Source organism: Microtus pennsylvanicus, chromosome 2, assembly GCF_037038515.1.
Source record: "Microtus pennsylvanicus isolate mMicPen1 chromosome 2, mMicPen1.hap1, whole genome shotgun sequence".
In the NCBI taxonomy this organism is placed as follows: Eukaryota; Metazoa; Chordata; class Mammalia; order Rodentia; family Cricetidae; genus Microtus; species Microtus pennsylvanicus.
In genome coordinates, this window is record NC_134580.1 from 3105487 (window position 1) to 3119490 (window position 14004).

A 14004-nucleotide genomic window follows, 5' to 3' on the forward strand; every position below is an offset into this window, starting at 1 on the left:
GGGTTGTTACAGGTTTCAAAGGGGCCATGCAGTGAATGCCTGGGTCCTGTCAGTTTGCGGCTTAGTTCCAAGCTGAGGGTCCAGTGCCTGTGCTCTGGTTAGAGGCAGTGATCAGGTCAGTGAGCAAGAAGGTGCCGCATGACCTGAATCAGCTGCAAGATGCCCGAGATGCTGAACAAAGCCCTCCCATCATTTTGAAAGCCAACTGGGTGAGCATTAAGGTCAGGAGCAAGTGTGGGAACCTGGACCCCGTCATACCCTGTGCACCTGGTGCATATACCGCTCTCGTACTCTAACAAGGATGAGCCTGCAGTTTGCACTGGTCCACCTGTCTCCTCACTGCTTCACCAAGCCGTCCTCTGCGACAAGGGATCTGGTGTGCGCTGAGACAACAGCTTGTCCATATCAGGGGTCACGACTCAGATGGGACAAATCCAGGTGTACAGGTGGGGGTGACCGCTGGGAGCTCGTGTCACACGTCTGCCTGGTATGAATGCTACCACCATGCGTGGCTCACACTCCCAGGTGCCACTGCCACCTCTCCCAGTCTCTGTTGGATGTCACCTTCAGCCTGCAGTGCTTTCGCAGACAGGGAGCACTGCAGGTCACCTCTTCTCCTTTTGGTAGCCCTTAGGGATCTGATAGATGAAGGACCACCGGTACCTAGTCCTGGTTTCTGATGAAACAGCCCAGACAAAGTCCCCACTGCCCCCAGAGACTGCAGAAGGTTGAGTCCGTGCCCTGTAGCCATGGATTTCGCTGCCAATCAATAAAATGAGCCCTCCCTTTCCCCCTGCTCCAGGAATTTTAACCCAGAGCCCATTGGTTGCAGGGAAGCCTGCACTAACGCCACAGTGTACATTGTAGAGCATATACCTCCTGGAATTTTTGAAGGAAAGGAAGGAAGGAAGGAAAAAATAAACATTCTTAGTACTTTCTTCTTGTAACCAATTAGTCATCCTGAGGTATAATAAGTGTCTCACTTGGCGACTTCCATCTTGGCTCCACTGGGGAGCCACAGATGGCTGTGGGGCAGGCAGAGGTAGGATGGGCCCTATCTGGATAGATGTGATTCAAGAGAGGATGTATGGTGGTGGTGAGCCTGGGCTAGCTCATTCTCCCTCCTCATCTCTATGTAACACCGGCCAGGGGTAGCTGATGGATAGAGCCCCCCCCCGCCCCCACACTTCCCCGCTATATGCTTTACCAAGGGCCAGAGACGGCACTTCCTGCAGCCTTCTCCAGTGTTGTCCTACCAGTGCTCATTTACGGTCTGGAATTTTTCCACATCATCCGTTGACAAAAAGGTACCTTTGGAGGTGGCTAGTGCTGTCCTTTGGATGTGTGTGTGACCCCAAATTCTCACAGAGGGATGGACCCTCTGGTGACTAGAGCCCAGGGATAGGGCCCTCCTGAGGGAAATGAGAAATTTTCTTAAGAAATCCAAGACATGCCCCGCTGTTCACAATGTGAAGACACAGTAGGAGATGTAACGGTTCACTACCCAGGAAACAGCCCTGGCCAGACACAGCATCTATGGCCTCCAGACCTTGGCTGCCAGCCTCACATTCTATGAGCAATTGGCTTCTATTGGTCATAAGCCTCCCAGGTCAGGCAATGAAAGAAAGACCAAGACGCTTGGTAGACAGTAGACGAGGGCCTGCCCTCTGCCCCGTTGCCTAACTGGGAAGATAGAAAACCCACGGAATGTGCAATGCATGGCTGCCACATCTGGGGCTCTCAGGCTCACCCACTTATACAGAGGTGAGAAAATAAGCTCACTATTGGTTCCTGTCACCAAACCAGAAGACTGCAGAGGGTTTGGGCATCCAGAATCTGTTCTTGTTTAGGGGTTGTGACTCTACCTGAGACAAGGCATGGGCTCAGCCTGGAGCATGTGTCAGGCCCAGACACAGGAGTCTGCTTCAGCTCCACCCCTGCTCATGGGACCGGGCTCAGCTTGTAATGGTTGGTAGTTCACCTGTGTCCAGTGTACCAGGGCATGAGTGAGCAGGGTCAGGGCTCGGTGTGTGACCTGGATGAGGGCTGAATATGACTAGGCTCGAGGTCAATGTGTGACCAAGACCAGGACTCAGCATGTAAGCAGAGGCAGGGCTCAGTGTGTGACCAGGGCCAGCCGGAGGTCAGGACATGAGCAGTTCGTATTTGAAAGGCCCCGTTACTGTTTGCCCAGGATCAGGGCCCAGGCTCTTAGGAGGGTCAGCTTTCAGGCTATGTGAGGATCCTGAGTACGGTCTGGAGCAAGGTCAGGGGTCCCTGTGTGCTTGATGTCAGGGCTGCCTGTGTCTGCGCCATAGACTTAGGCTGTCACTTTCCCACTTCCCAGTGTAACCTCTAGAGCAGCCCACACACCTTGCCGCTGGTGCAGGGTGGCCCAGCCCTAGGCACTTTGTTCTGTGGAAATCTCCTTTGGCTCTGGTCCTAATTGTGTTTAAAATCCTGTCCTGGCTGAGGGATCTCATCAGGGAGCCATGCTCAGAGCCAGGGTGCTGGGAGAAAATTAGGACCGATGGCTGGACAATTCCCACAAGCCAATCAAAGCGCCCCACACCAGGATTTGCATAAATCTCTAAGCCGATTAGAGAAGCTTTTCAGCAAGCTGCCAGGTACAGCCAGCAAGCTAGGCCCTCCCTCTCCCTGGATTAATTGTTCCCATCCCAGCTCATGCCAAGGCCCAATTCATTATCCTCTCCACCCTCCAAACCCACATCTCAGGCGCACTGTGGACACCAACTTCAAACCTGCCTGCACCCTTCACATAGCCTGCGGTCAGCGTCACCTGTCCTGGGCCATTTCCACCTCCTGTCCACCCCGAGTGCCCCTCTTACTGAAGAGCTCCACTTCCAGCCTCTTTTCTGCCATGGCATCTTCATGATGTTCCCAATACAGGTCCCTACCTTGTGTCCCCTGCACCTGCCAGCCTGAACTCTGCTATCAGTCCAGACCACTTGTGAGGCTTAGATCATGCACCACAATGACCCTAGACGGTGCAGCCAGCCCAGGGCTTCCTGGATCCCCGATTCTTCTTTCAAGCTTTCCTGATGCCTCTGTCACCTCCACACCCATGAAGTATGCACTGAGGCCAGTGGAAAAAGAGCTGAGCCACGGTTTGTAGCTAGACACATGTCTGTTCTCCGTCTCCTGGAGGATGCTGTCTTAAGGCATCCCGCCGGCTGTAGATTCACCAGCCCCTCAGCATTTTCCCTGCGAGAGGAGTCACCTCATATCCTCCTGAACTAACTCCAATTCTGCCCTCCACGCACCCACACTGGCTACCTGCTCTTGTCTCGGGGTTTTGGAAAAACACATAGCATGGCAAGGAGAGGGTTTAGGTCATAACTGTCAACAGCCACACTACCCTGGAAGATGGCCTTGTGAGACATCAAGTGTCAGTACCCTCACCTCTGTCCTCTCTCCCCCCTCCATTGTGTTCCTTCTGAGAATACCCCAGTGAAAAAGTATAGCCCCTTGATCCATCCCAGGAGTTACACGGTAGCAATAAGTAATACAGAAGACAGAAATTTCAACCTTGGTCTTTATCATGACACAGACGAACTTTGACATTGGTCCATCCAGCATCTCACTGAAGAAGGTAGGGTAGTGTTTGGTTTTACCACTGAGCTTCCTCCCAGATGAAGGATGGAATCATGGGAGAAATCTGAGAGCTTCAAATGAAGCCACGTGGGCTGGGGGGGGATGCAACTCAGCAGGGGACCACTTTCCTAGCATGAGCGAGGTCCAGGATCTGAGCAAACAAAGGAGAAAGTGTGTGATTCAGTCTGCAAATAGAAGTGTGTGCTCCTGAGAAGTCATATGGTCAAGGGTAGGAGCCCATGTCCACCCTGCTGCCCCAGGCTCAGCCAACATGGCCAGTGCATACGTGGGAACTGGGTACCTATTGTGTGCAGGTATGTAGGAAAGCCAGTTCCACCTTCTGCTGTTATAGGGTCAGATCAGTTGCCTGGCATCTCTGTGTCTCAGTTTTCTCCTCTGTAAGAAGGAAAGGAGAGCAGGGCTTAGAGACATCTTTTGTCCTCACTGTCCACAGTGAGGGCTTGCCTGTGATCACTGGTTATTCCCACACCAGGGAGGGAAGGGCTAACATCTGTAAGGCTCATGTGGGTCAAAGGTTGTCTGAAGCAGAAGACAGCAGTAAAGGGCTCTGATTGCCCCAGGACCTACAGACCTTTCCCAGGGTGGAGCAGAATCATCTCTGTGCATACCTGCAACTTCAGGCCTGTGGAGCCACGTAGTACTTCCATGGGCCTCCTTTATCAGAGCTTGCTGGCCTGTGCAATTTACAAACTAATAGAGAGACTAACTACATGAGCCACAAGCTAAGGGGGGGGGGTGCCATGAGGGCTGGAAACTACCCAGACAGGAACACAAGGGGGTTAAAGCTAAATCACAAGACAAGGTAAGTGCTTGGATTTGGAGTCATTGGAGGAGAAAAAAATCTGAAAGTAGAGACACCACCAGGTAAAGTGTTCACTTTGATGCTTATCTGTCAAGAAAAGAATTTAACCAGAGTCACAAACAGTTTAAGCAGAAGTTTCAATGAAACAAATGTATACTCCAGAGAGATTGGAGTGAGCCAATCCAAAGGGAGGAACTGTGTGTCTTTGTACCAAGAAAGAAACTGTTTCCTAGTTAAAGGTTTGAGGAAGCTGGTCTGATGGGCTAAGTATCTAGCGCCAAGTATTGAGCAAGACAGGGTATTGGAACTATCAACATCACCAACATCAATATCATCATCTCCAACACCATCATCAACACCGTCACCATCATCACAAACACCACCAACAACATCATAACCACCGTCTCCAGCTAAGGGAGCAGGCTGAGGTCCTCAGCAGATGGCACCATGTGACAGCAGACCCTGCTCCAGCTTCCTTGTCTGCATGCCAATTGAGTGTTAGTGCTTTCCTCTGGCCTATACCGTTGCAATCTCAGATTTCTGCCACATTCGGTCCCTGCTCCAAAATCCGCAGGGTCTTATCAAGTTCCTGAATATTCAACTTAGGATCCAGGACCACCAGGGTGCCAGGCTGGACCAGGGGGCCTGTGGAACTATGAGTTCCTTTGTATTGTGGGATCCCTGAAGCTATTCTGACTTTTCATCCCCAGTCGAGGTCTGCTTGCACTGCCTGGCACTCGAGCCCCAATGTCGCCCTCCTTTGCCATCAGGAATCTAGGGCAGGTCCCAAGCCAGCTCTTGGGCTCTCAGTTTCTTCCCCCGACCTTTCCTCTCCAAGGCAGCACTAGCTTCCCATGGCTGCTGGCACAAATAAGCATGAAGTGATGGCTAAAACCTCAGGATGTATGCTCACACTTTTGGAGCCAGAAGCAGGACTCCAGGTGTTCCCCCAGCCTCGCTCCCTCTGCAGAAGGTGGAGGACATAGCCATGTCTCCTGTTCATGCTACTGGCACACCTTGGGCTGTGGCTGCATCTCTCTGCTCTGCTCCTCCATCAACCTCTCCACCTCCTCCACCCGCCTTGCTCAGCCTCTGCTCTCCATCTCTTTCTTATCTCCTCTACAGATCTCTCCATGTGGCTCTCCTCTGCGCCTCTTCTCTAAGCTACTCCCCTCCATGTCTCCCCCTCCCTTTCTTCCCCTGACCCCCCCCCCCCCCTTCCATGTCTCTGTTCTGCTTCTGTCTCCTTGGCCTCTCCTCTGTATGCCTGCTCCCCATATCTTCCTGGACACTGCCTGCCTCCTCCCTCTTTGAGGAAGTCCTCCTTGCGGACCCTGTGATGAAATCTAGGGTCCACATACATAACCCAGGGCAATCCTTATGAGAACATAGTTTACTAAATCACAACTCTGGCCAAATAATTTCATTGGCTTTCTTCTCAACAAATACAGAAACAAAGAAAACCAGACTCTGCCTGGAAGGAACCTTGCAGAGGAAGGGAGAGAAGCTGAGCATTGGGTAAGTGCTAGGGGCCAGATGTCCTGCCCCGGCTTTGGAGTCTTAGAGTGCCCTCAAGGCTTGGTGTCCTCCCTGGTCCAACTCACCTTGACTCAAACATCTGTGCCCCGAGGTCCCACAGCTGCTCCTCTGCAGCCTCCCTCCAGCCCAGCTCCTCCTCTAGACCCTTGCCTTGCCTTCCTGTCTCTCTTCTCTTGCTCACCCCAAGGAGCAAGAACCAAGAACTACCTGCTACAACGCATCTCTCCTGGACTTCCCTGGATGCTGGCCTTGCCTCCTTGGTCCATACAGCAGACTCTCTGACATGCTTGCTTTTGTCTGTTCCAATAGGTCAGTCCCGATGACAGGAATAACATCAAGGATTGTACCCCTGTAGCTCAGGGCCAGACGAGGACCAGGCATGATGCTGCTCACAGGGTTAGTGAGTGAACAAGCGTATGAGTTACTGAAGGAAGCGCAATGTTCGGCCGTGGCTTCCTAACAGACTAGTTACAAAGGAGTCTCTGGGGTGCCAACTGCAAGTGAGTCCTGTGCCCTGGGCAGCTGTTGTCAGCCTGTAAAGTAAGGACCAGGGCTAGGCAGGATATGGATAAGGAAGTCCTGCATGGCTAAGAGGATGGGGGCACAACGGGGCCCAGAATGATCTTTCAGAAACTCTAAGTCTGGTGCAGGGATGGAGTTGGACTTCTGCTGCTGGAGCTACTTGAGCCACTCGGGATGCACCAGGGCTATCCCACACACTCTGCGCCCCATGCTCTGAGCTGCCCAGGAACAAAACACGAGTTCTTTCCTCACCTGGCCCGTGTTCATCCTCTCAAATTCCAATACCCCGTCCCTCTCAGATAGCATTTGCTGCCTTCTATCCCTGCCCTTAAAGCCTCCCATGTTCCCACACAAACAAGGAGGGTACACACTGCAGAAGAGCTGCCCCAGCTGCTGTAGGTCAGGGGTGCTGGTTTGCCAGGCTCCTGGGAGGTAGCTAAGGCTCTCGCTTCTTCCCCCTTTGCTGTAGGACTTTGGCACCGAGGGTGTCTCCAGTTGCCAAGGCATAAATGGCAACTGGCTGAGGCTCCCAGCCCCCGGGTCCAGCTTTGCCAGCTCTCTGGACAGCTGACAGCTCCCTCTCACTGTGCAGGCATACGCACACTTGCTTGCTCGCAACTCACTCAGTTGCACAGCTCACATCCTGCCAACTGGGGACTTCAGGATCCCAAGCATGCCCTGAAGCCCTGCTGCATCCTACTTCTTGCTTGGCATCACCAGCACACACCCTAAGTCTGACCTTTACTCCTACTCCCTCTGGCCTCTAATCATAGAGGAGGACCCTGGTGAAAGCTTGACCAGTAGTTTGCTCAGAGCATGTGTAAGCATCCTCTCTCTGCATCACTTCCTCTTCAACCGACCTCACAGCCTCTTTCGGTTGATGTGCAGCTTGTTGACGCCATGGTCCTCTTCCCCATGCAGGGGCTCACTCTAGGGAGCAGGAATTTCCTGAGATTCAGATAGCATCCACACCAGGGGGACACGCACACTCAAGATGACCCTCATCTCCCATTCCTACACATACACTCAGGTAGAAGGGGCCCCTTCTCAGTCTCTTCTCTGAAGCAGTCAACTTGGCTGTGTTAGCACAGTCCCACAGGCGGCAGCTTAACACAGACTTCCTTCTCCTGGCTGGTTGGGTGTTGAGTGGACTGCAGGCTGCAACTCTTCTGAAGCTCCCAGCAGAGCCTGCTTCCTGTGTTCTTGAGAGATCGTCCTCTTGCCTGAATAGGGTATGTGAAGGGTGTTACCAAGGAGATCTTCTTAAGGACACTCATCTATCAGATCAGCCCCTGCCCCAGGACCTCATTTAACCTCTTTGCTTCCTTAGAGGCCCCTTCTCAGAACACAGCCACTTCAACATTCGAACTGTGGAGTCACAAAAATTCAGCCCATACCTCCCTCTGGCCCTATTCATATAATGGATTAGCAACCTATGACTAGAGGAATGAATTAGCCTGCCCTAGGTTTTGAATGAACTTGGGGTTCAGCCCGAGTCCCCCCAACTTCCCCTGCCCTCACCCTTATGCTGTCCCAACTCCAGAGCTAATGTAATGTCAACACTGCTTCTGCCCGAGCTATTTAGAAAATGCTTACCTCAAAGACCTGAGGCCAGTCATGCTAGCCCACTCCACCCCTGGAGTAGGTACTTACTCACAGTACCCAGCATGCTCTCTGCAGTGTGCTTGGAGACACTTGAAGAAGGCTGATAGCACAGGGGATTCTGAACCCACAAATCCAGTCCAGGCTAACGGTTCCTCCTCTGCACTGGTAGCCAATCCCTGGACATGCAAAACCAAGAGGCACCAGCCTGAAAGAGCACTGGGTATGGCTGGGTTCTGGGCAGTGATAAAGCCCTTGACCTGTTCTAGCACTCCTGGTCAAAAGATTCTCACAAGCATTCCCTCCCTGCCTCTCTGTTCACCCTTTCATCCCAAGGGCTAAAGCCACGGCCCAGAAAGGTCATTGGTCCTTGCGGCACCAGGACATGTGGCATCCTGACCATGCAGAGGTCCAGCAAGCTTCCTTCTATGAGGGTATAGCCAGACCACTCTATGTCTCCCAAGTACACATGCTGAGGCCTATGTACACAGCTCCCAATAGTGCCCCAATGACCAGATTAGGGGCACCTCCTAATATGGCCGAGTTCTGCCTCCCTCTGCTTGACTGTTGCCAGTCCCAGGTTGGGGTCTCAGACTGGAGTCCCATGCCTTTGGGGTCAGTTACTTAAAAAAACTAACTCACCATCACCTTGACCTCGGATTCTCTTCAGAAACGTATCTGCCAGAGACAGACTACAGGATAGCCCTTGCTAGGTTCTGCCTTGAGACATTCACTCTCAACTGTGGCTGCTCCATGACCTGTCACTAACCCAGAACTGGAGACAGGGGATGCAACACAGGCTTCCTTGTATTGGCACTCCTTTTGCTGGCTTCGATGTAGCGAGCAGCTGTGTAAGGTCCTTGGGTTACGCTTAGGCAGGAGAGACTGATCAATGGGTTCCTAAAGATGACGCATAATGATCAACAGGTGGGCCAGCTCGAGGTCTGCAATAAAGTGCTGGGTGACTAGTGGTCAAGATTATACAGCTAGTGACAGTGGTCAACTCCATATGAGCCAGCTCAAGGTCCCCAAAACAAGACACAGGAACAATGGATGGTAGTATTCCATGCTCACTAGACCAGATTAAAGCAACTTCAAGACTTTCTCTCAAGGGGAACATGCACCTCTTGCCCTTTCCCCTAGTTCACAGGAGGGGAGCAGAGAAAAAATGTAGAGCTCAATAAAAATCAATAAAAAAAGAAAAAATTATATGCACACACACACACACAACTTCAATATACTTGAACCCCTATGCACATTCTAATTATAACAAGTTGAATTCTAGGTAAAATGGGCTTCTGAGACCCCGCCTCCAAACTCACCAATCCTCCTGAACCTTGGTGGAACTCTAAAACATGGCTTGCTCCAATACTGAGGGGATTTAAGAGCTAGCTACAGTACTGAGGAGACTAAGAGCTTGCTCCAATACTGAGGGGATTTAAGAGCTAGCTACAGTACTGAGGAGACTAAGAGCTTGCTCCAATACTGAGGGGATCAAGAGCTTGCTACAGCACTGAGAGAGGACCAAGGGAGAGAACCAGGAGAAAAGACCAAGAGAGCAGGCTTAGGAAGAATTCAGAGGCTTCCTGAGACACAGACATTGACAGTACAGAGCAGACCATGATAAATTCCCAAACACTCAGCCAGCCACTGCAAGAATTAGACCAAGGTGCAAAGACATTGCCAGCTTCATTTGAAGGAAGAGACGGGTAGGCACCAATGCAAGAATTCATCCAACAACCTAAAAAGCAACATTAATATCTCTTAATATCAATTGGACTCAATTCACCTATAAAAAGACACAGGCTAAGAGAATGGATATGAAAAATGGATTTAGCCTTCTGCTATTTACAAGAAACACACCTCAACCTCAAAGACAGACACTACCTTAGAGTAAAGGGTTGGGAAAAGGTATTCCAATCAAATGGACCTAAGAAACAACTGGGTGTGGCTATCCTAAAATCTAACAAAATAGATTTCAAACTAAAATCAATCAGAAGAGATAGAGAAGGACACTTTATACTCACAACAGGAACAATCCATCAAGATGTAGTCTCAATCCTGAATATCTATGCCCCTAATACAAGAGCACCCACATGTGTAAAAGAAACTTTACTAAAACTTAAATCGCACATCAAACCCTAAAAATTAATAGTAGGAGACTTCAACACTCCACTCTCGCCAATGGACAGGTCAACCAGACAGAAAGTTAACAGAGAAATAAGAAAACTAATAGATGTCATGAATCAAATGGGCTTAACAAACATCTATAGAACATTCCACCCAAATACAAAAGAATATACCTTCTTCTCAGCACCTCATGGAACCTTCCCTAAAATTGATCACATACTTGATAACAAAGCGAACCTCCACAGATACTAAAAATTGGAGTAACTCTCTGTGTCTTATCAGATCACCATGGATTAAAGTTAGAATTTAACAACAATACTACTCTCAGAAAACCTACAAACTCATGGAAATTGAACAGTGAACTACCGAACCACCCCTGGGTCAAGGAAGAAATAAAGAAAGAAATTCAAGACTTCCAAGAATTCAATGAAAATGAAGGCACAAAATATCCAAACCTATGGGACACTGAAAGCAGTGCTAAAAGGAAAGTTCATAGCACTAAGTACCCATGGAGAAAATGAAGAAAGCTCACATTAGTGACTTAACAGCACACCTGAAAGCTCTAGAACAAAAAGAAGCAGACTCACTCAGGAGGAGTAGAAGACTGGAAATAATCAAACTGAGGGCTGAAATCAACAAAATAGGAACAAAGAAAACAATACAAAAAAATCAATGAAACAAAGAGCTGGTTCTTTGAGAAAATCAACAAGATAGACAAACCTTTATCCAAACTAATCAAAAGGCAGAGAGAGAACATCCAAATTAACAAAATCAGAAATGATGGGGGGGCATAACAACAGACACTGAGGAAATTCAGAGAATCATTAGGTCATACTACAAAATCCTGTACTCTACAGGAAAACATAAAGGAAGTGGACAAATTTCTAGATAGATAATATATACCAAAATTAAATCAAGACCAGGCGAACAATTTAAATAAACCTATATATTGCAAGGAAATAGAAGCTGTCTTCAAAAACCTCCCAACCAGGAAAAAAAAAAGCTCAGGGCTGGATGATTTCAGTGAAAAATTCTACAAGAACTTCCAAGAAGAGCTAATACCTATACTCCTCAAAGTGTTCCACATTGCCAAACTCTTTTTATGAGGCTACAGTTACCCTGATACCAAAACCACACAAAGACCCAACCAAGAAAGAGAATTACAGACCAATCTCACTCATGAAGATGGATGCAAAAATACTCAATAAAATACTGGCAAAACAAATCCAACAACACATAAAAAAAATCCACCATGATCAAGCCGATTTTATCCCAGAAACGCAGGGCTGGTTCAACATACAAAAATCTATCAATGTAATCCATCATATAAATAAACTGAAAGAAAAAACAACCCATATGATCATTTCATTGGAAGCTGAAAAAGCATTTGACAAAATCCAACACCTCTTCAAGATAAGGGTCTTGGAGACATCAGGGATACAAGGAATTTACCTAAATATAATAAAAGCAATATACAGCAAGCTGACAGCCAACATAAAATTAAATGGAAAGAAACTCAAAGCGATTCCACTAAAATCAGGAACAAGACAAGGCTGTCTACTCTCTCCATATCTCTTCAACATAGTTCTTGAAGTTTTGGCTATAGCAAAAAGACAACAAAAAGAGATTAAGAGGATTCAAATTGAAAAGAAGTCAAACTTTTGTTATTTGCAGATGATATGATAGTGTACATAAGTGACCCAAAAAACTCTACCAGAGAACTCTTACAGCTGATAAATACCTTCAGAGATATGGCAGGATACAAGATCAACTCAAAAAAAAATGAATAACCCTCCTATATACAAATGATAAAGAAGCAGAGAAGGAAATCAGAGAAACATCAGCCTTCACAATAGCCACAAATAACATGAAATATCTTGGGGTAACACTAATCAAAGAAGTGAAAGACCTATTCAACAAAAACTTTAAGTCTTTAAAAAAAGAAATTGAAGATACCAGACCGAAAATGGAAAGATCCCCCATGCTCTTGGATAGCTAGGATCAACATAGTAAAAATGGCAATCCTACCAAAAGCAATCTATAGATTCAATGCAATCCCAATCAAAATCCCAACATAATTCTTCACAGACCTTGAAAGAACAATAATCAACTTCATATAGAAAAACAAAACTCAGGATAGCCAAAAAATCCTGTACAATAAAGGAACCTCCTTAGACAGCACCATCCCTGACATCAAGTTCTATTACAGAGCTACAGTAATGAAAACAGCTTGGTACTGGCATAAAAACAGAGAGGTTGACAAATGGAATTGAATCAAAGACCCGGATATTAATCCACACACCTATGAACACCTGATTTTTGATAAAGAAGCTAAAATTATGCAACGGAAAAAATAAAGTATCTTCAACAAATGATGCTGGCATAACTAACTGAATGTCAACATGTAGAAGAGTGAAAATAGATCTATATCTATCCCCATGCACAAAACTCAAGTCCAAATGGATTAAAGACCTCAGTATAAACCTGACCACAGTGAACCTGATAGAAGAGAAAGTGGGAAGTAGTCTTCAATGCATGGGCATAGAAGACCACTTCCTAAATACAACCTCAGTAGCATAGACACGGAGAGCAACAATAAATAAATGGGACCTCCTGAAACAGAGAAGTTTCTGTAAAGCAAAGAACACAGTCAATAAGACAAAAAGGCAGCCTACTGAATGGGAAAAGTTCTTCACCAACCTCACATCAGACAGAGGACTGATCTCCAATATATATAAAGAACTCAAGAGGGCTGAATTCAATTCCCAGCAACCACATGGTGGCTCACAACCATCTGTAACGGGGTCTGGTGCCCTCTGCTGGCCTGCAGGCATACACACAGACAGAATATTGTATACATAATAAATAAATAAATAAATAAATAAATAAATATTTTTTTTAAAAAAAGAACTCAAGAAATTAGACACCAAAATTCTAAATAACCCAATTGAAAAATGGGGTACTGAACTAAGCAGAGAATTCTCAATAGAAGATCCTCAAATGTCCAAAAGATACTTAAGGAAATGCTCAACATTCTTAGCCATCAGTGAAATGCAAATCAAGACAGCTCTGAGATTCCATCTTACACCTGCCAAAATGGCTAAGATAAAAAACACCAATGATAGTTTGTGCTGGAGAGGATTGGAGTAAGGGGAACACTCATCCATTGCTGGTGGAAATGCAGACTTGTACAACCACTTTGGAAATCAGTATGGTGATTTCTCAGAAAATTGGAAATCAACCTGCCACTCTTGGGCATATACCCAAAAGATACTCAATCATACTACAAATTTATTTGTTCAACTATGTTCATAGCAGCATTATTTGTAATAGCCAGAACCCGGAAACAACCTTGCTTGCTCTAATTAACCCCTTCACTGCTTGCTTTCTACTTCTGTGTCCTATCTGAATTCTTCTCTCTCAGCAACCCAAGAACCAAGACTGCCCCAGGGTTGAGACCAAAGAAAACTTGAGACATCATTGTATTTAGATGCTGACCTGACCATCCCTTTGCAGACTGTAATCTGCCTGCCTCTGAACCTTGCACCTCCACATCCATTCTGTTCTAGCCTCCAGAGCCCTTAGCAACCCAGCACACCTCATGACATCCTCCACGATGGCCATTTGTTCCTTGTCTGCCCCTCTCTGGAAGCAGAGGTCTTCACAGTCCCTACACTGCTCCTGACACATGACCTTGTTTGGGGGGGACTGGTTGACGCATGCTCCCATGGGCACTTTGGAGTGTTAAGAGGAGCCACCGGCTGATCAGCCAA

General features: G+C 47.6%; 1 long non-coding RNA gene across 2 annotated transcripts in view; it reads right to left on the reverse strand.

Annotated features, from left to right (window-relative positions):
* The window catches only part of LOC142842936 (uncharacterized), a 215791-nt gene that overhangs the window by 14162 nt on the left and 187625 nt on the right, over positions 1-14004 (reverse strand). Inside the window, exons 3-4 of one of the 2 annotated variants that reach the window (XR_012909541.1) lie at positions 7524-7722; positions 3717-4011 (exon numbers count right to left, since the gene is read on the reverse strand). The exons of the other annotated variant lie outside the window; for it this stretch is intronic. This is a non-coding gene — a long non-coding RNA (uncharacterized LOC142842936). Of the gene's footprint in view, positions 1-3716; positions 4012-7523; positions 7723-14004 lie in introns of those variants that run through there. 2 annotated transcript variants of the gene reach the window in all.